Source organism: Silene latifolia, chromosome 9 (genome assembly GCF_048544455.1).
Source record: "Silene latifolia isolate original U9 population chromosome 9, ASM4854445v1, whole genome shotgun sequence".
Classification (NCBI taxonomy): domain Eukaryota; kingdom Viridiplantae; phylum Streptophyta; class Magnoliopsida; order Caryophyllales; family Caryophyllaceae; genus Silene; species Silene latifolia.
In genome coordinates this window covers 179,945,723-179,951,297 of record NC_133534.1, presented here as the reverse complement: position 1 = coordinate 179,951,297, position 5,575 = coordinate 179,945,723, and positions in this window count along the sequence as shown.

The window sequence follows — 5,575 nt, the reverse complement described above, 5'->3', positions numbered from 1 at the left end:
CCTCCTCAAATAACTCGTTCTCGTAGTAACTGGACAGAGTACTTAGCTCTTCCTCTGTCGGCAATACTCTAGATGATCGTCTCAACTCCCGCAAAGTCCTTTCGATCTCAGGATCTAACGGTCGTAATTCACCACCCTGTGACCTGCGCATAAGAAGAAACTACAAGTAGAATATGAGAATAGTTTAAGGAACAGATGTCCCTTAAACCAAGAAAAAGACTAAAATAAAAACAACTAAAATTAAACAATTGCCTCCCCGGCAACGGCGCCAAAATTTGATACCGTCGTGGAGTATCAAAGATAAATTTATAATCCAAACTACTACTATAGCTAGTGTCAGTCAGGGTCGAACCACAGAGAGGCGATGCAATTAATAGTTGTCTAATTTTAGTCTAAAGTAACAGTTGTGAGGGGGGGTTTGATTTGAACAGTTCTATAACTAAAGGCAATCAAATTAAAAATAAACTGAAACAAATAAATGAGTGATTAAAGAAAATGGATGAAATCAAATATTAAAAGGATGCTAAGATTTTCGGTTCACTGTAGTTTCGACGGCGGCAACTCTAAGTAAACTGTTTTAAGCATGTTAGACGGGAAAGTAAAAAGTCCTCTCGGTCCAATTTAACAGGTAGAAACCTTTCGGCCTAAGCTACGGGTCCCTAAATCTCACTAATACTAACTTTCGTTCTTGATTAATGATACTTAAAGCCTAAATCAACTTACCCCTCGATCTTATTAATTTAGTCGTCTTAATTAAGTAGTCTATTTCCCTTCCCATCTTTCGATCTGTCGGGTCGGTCAATTCCTAAGCATTCAACTAGTCGCGTGCACTCGATTCGTCAAATATAGCAATTAAATTAAATAAGACGCAGCAAATCCAACATGCGGCGGTCGATTGACCATGTAGGTCGGTCGATCGACCAGAGCCCAATAACAGGTCGCCTAAGTCGAAACCGTCTAACCTACAGATCCCCTACATCTTAATACAAAGGATTTAGCTGCTCATGATGGTGATAATAACAATAATAAAATTAACAAATAAAGCAATTGAATTCATAATTGAATTAACTAAATAGATAACTAACATGAAACCAGAATTTGGCTTTGGAAAATCTAAACTAGCAATTCTAAACTACGGAAGAATTAAAGCAACAAAACTGAACAAAGGAACAGAAGAATACCTAAAGAAGAATTGAAGAGGAAAGACCAAAACCAAATGCGAAAAGTAAACTTTATTGACGAAAATTATTCTAAACTAATAGAATAATCAAAATTCAACCTTTTTTGTGTTTTGAACCCTAATTAATTCCCTAGAATAACCCGATGCCTGTTCTCAAACATAGGGTTCACGTTATATAGGAATATAGCGTGATTCTTATTCTTAAAACCTAATTACAATTGGGCTTCTAACTTCTCGTCCTTTTAATTTGCGTCAGATTAAAATAGCGGTCGATCGACCACTAAGACCGGTCGATCGACTAAGACGCGTTGTAAAGAAGCTTCTGACAATCGTGCTCTGGTCGATCGACTGCTCCTCTTTCCTGCAGACTTCTGTTCAGCATTCTGACAGTCTATAGACCACGTAGGTCAGTCTATAGACCACCAAGTTCATCCCTCGAGTCACTACTTCATGTCAAATGCAATGCTAAGCACTTAGGGACGGATTCGGCTCGATTTCCGCTGGATTCTTCACATTTCTACAATATTACACAAAAACACGAAAGTAGACGGAAATAGGGAAAATAGTAGCATAAACTACCTAATTGAGCTCTGAAATGCATGTAAAATAAGGTGTAAAATATCATATTTAGGACACGCATCAGACCTGGTGGTTGGGTCGACCATGGTGGAGGGGTTGTGGCGGTTGCAGGTGGGGGTCTGTAATGGTCGTGGTCGAAAAAATGTGAAACAGGGGAGGGGGTATTGTTACTGATGTTGTCAGTTTTGGGAGGTTGTAGTGGTAGTGTAGGTGGGAACACCCCTGGAACTACCGTAAGTTAGTGGTGACGACAGTGGTGGCCAGAGGTGATATAGTGTTGTGTGGTATTTTTGTTGGCGGGTTAGAGCTGTGTCGTGTATGTTAGGTGTGTGTTGATTCTTGTGGTTGGTGGAGTTGTGTAGGGTGGTTAGGGCAACCTGTTGAGGCCGTGTATGGTGGCTGATAGTGGTATCGGTGGTGTGGCAGTATAGGTGGCAGAAGGAGCTCATGGTGGGAGTTTTTGGTAAAACTGTTGGTGTCGGGATTGGTGGTGATTTAAGGGCTATTTAGACGGGTTTGTGGGTGTTGGTTCTATTATGTGTAGTTGGGTTGGTTTGGGTGTTTGCTAAGACGGGTTGTACTTGAATTTTAATTTGGGGGGGGGGGGTTAAGAAGAGTTTAATAATTAATAATCTACGTAATAATATAATTAACATAAGTTTATAAATTATTAAATAAGAATAATGAATCAATAATAATGGAATAATTATTTATGATTAGGTGACGGTATTGTTGAGAAACTTTATTTGGATTTCTACTTATTGGATTGCGTAATTGGAGTGCTTGCTTTCGAGGTAGGATAACGATTTTACTAGACTTATTATTTGTGTATCTTGTCATTTAATTGGATGTTGTGGATTGAATTGTTTGGATTATTGGATTATCGTATGTCTTGCACATTGTGATTAATAGCTTTCGTTGGGTTATCGTTGAGAATGGTGTGGTTTATAGTCATCGTTATTGTATCCATTGGTTTGGTTATAAATTGGTAATCAAGTTTAGCCTGGTAGACATCATGGTAAGAGCCTGTAACACCCCGGCCCAAACCGGGTCGAGAGCGGTTACTTATGATAGCTCACCAGGCTGTGTACATGGCCCACAGATCAACACAGGTCCTTTATACGCATCCCGGAAACCTTCCCATGAGGTCACCCATCCTAAGACTACTCCCAGTCAAGCACGCTTAACTTTGGAGTTCTTTCGCATGGATGACCATAAAAGAAAGTGCACTTTGTTGATATGAGTAGTACTTTCAATCCCTTTAAGCACTAGTCATTTAAGCCTATCAATGGACCTCTTCAATTTCTGTGGGGTGTTACAACCTTTGGGTGATGTGATATAAACTTACTGGCTGAGGTAGACATCATGGTAAGAGCCTTCGGGTGATGTATTATAAACTTACTGGCAGGCACCGTTTAACACCTTCGTGGTGGTGTATGGCCCCAGGCTGGTTCTGTAGACCTGTCTCTGGTGTGTCTACTCAACTGGAGGTTGAGGGCTGAATGGTGACTCAACGGGAGGTTGAGGGCTGAGTTATGAGAATAGTTGATTTAACATTTGTCTTTGAATCTTTATACTATTTATATTATCTGTCTTGAGATTGTTATCCGACTCAACCGCGAGGTTGACAGTGTATTTGTGAATACATATGATGAACCATAAATGGGGAGCAGACTTGCAGGTGCATAAGATTAGCTGACTTGGGAACTTATGGGGATGCGTGAGGACTCACCTGTAATACTACGGTTTTCTATGTCTTTGGCTATCTATCGAGTGGGGCTTACTTTGTCGAGTAAGTATGTTTGGTTTACGAAACAGTGTTCTGCTGAAGTGTACTCGATCGAGTAAATTGGGGACTCGATCGAGTAAGGGTCACTCGATCGAGTAAGTTACTTACTCGATCGAGTAAGTTACTTACCCGATCGAGTAAGTTGGTTTTGCGGGTTATTTTAGCCGGGTTTATGTTAGTAACGCATGATTGGTATTTAAAGCTTTCCGTCACCTTCTTTATCACTTTTACCTTCTTCCAAAACCTTTCAAGAGAGAAAACAGTTACGTTGCTTTTGTTCTTTGTGTTACTATCAAATCCCAAAGGCTTAGGATGTCGGATCGTCGTGTTCTTTACACCGTTGAGTTCGTCGTGTCGTGGGTAAGTTCCTTGTATGAATTTTATACCGTTTCGTTGATTTTGTTTAAAATCGTAATTAGGTAGATTGGGGGTTTTGGGAGTATAATGTTGTATTAGATGGTAATTGTATGGTTATATGCTTATAGGAGGAGGTTTCGTTGAGGAGCGATATTGATTAGCTGCTTGTGACGATCTTGTGATTGCTTATTCCAGGTAGGGTTTCCCTACTCTGTTATTGGTTACATAATTGTGAAGGTGGTTGTGTTTATTGTTGATCTATAACATGTTGGTTTTGTGTTGGAGTTGTTGTTGCATAATTGAATGTATAATTGTCTGTGGTTCTCGAGGTTCGTCCTCGGCTGAGTGAAGTCACTTGCGGGAGTGGCTTCACGCCCTTGATTTGCCCTCTGTGGAACCCGCCATAGGAGGGGATGTTCACATTAAGGAACATGGGTTATCGCTCGGATGAGATGAGCGGGGCTTAGGTGGGAACAGCTGCGGTCCCCCACTGGCGGCGAGGAATATCTGTTGCGATAGGTATTCTGGAAGGACTACACACTTTAGTGTGTAGTCAGGTGTGTGGAGTTGTGATGGTGAATGGGTAATTTGTGTATTGTATCTGCTGTATTGTATTTTGTGTAATCAGTAACTGACCTCATTTAATGTTTTGAAAACTGTGGTGATCCATTCGGTGATGGTGATCAGTTATTGAGCAGGTATGAGATGGACGCGCATAGGATAGCTGGGTTGAGTCACCACGAGATGTTTAGACATCTTCCGCTGCGTCTTTAAACGATTATTTACTTTAGTTGGTTTAGCACTTTTGGAACAGTTGTATTTTCATTTGACAGTTTTGGTTTGGACATGTATTACTTTAAACTTATTCAATAAAGTACGTTCTTTTATGGTCCTTTTGATATACATTGCCTCAGGTAACCAAGATGGTAGCATTTCCATGCATTAGGTGGTCCTGGTAAGGGACTTGGTGTATGGGGGTGTTACAAAGTGGTATCAGAGCGACGATTTTGGAACATGTAACTAATAAACCCAATGAATCTAGGGAGTCAGAATAAAATGAACCCGGGTAGGAGTTGTTAAGAGTTAATGCAAAGGTTTGGGATACGTCCTAAAGTCGCGATCTCGCCCTACAACTTTGAACCGATCACTATGGGGTGTGTCATGGAATCGCTATGTGTTTATTTAAGTTATGTTGCATATCTATATTGGATGTTGTGTTGTATGAAATGGTGGATAAGTGAATGTGGAGAATGGAGGATGTAGTGGCGAAAGGTGCGTAGTTTGTATGACTATGTGTTGATATGAATAACGGAATTGCATGATGTTGATTTCTAATGTGGCTTATTAGAAACATATGAATAAGATGTTGCGTTGTTTTAGATACATATATATATGTAGTTGTTATGGAAAGTAGTTGAGTTAAGTATGCGGGTAGCTTACGAGTCAGCATGACTCGATCGAGTGGAGGGCACTCGATCGAGTAGGTGAGGGACTCGATCGAGTGGGCAGGACTCGGTCGAGTGGGATGTATAACATTTTTGAACAATCGCTGCTGTTTTTGGGCACTCGATCGAGTAGGTTGGGGACCCGATCGAGCGAGGGCTACTCGATCGAGTAAGTTAGGGACTCGATCGAGTGGGTTATGTGATGCTTTCTGGCCAGGTTCTGGA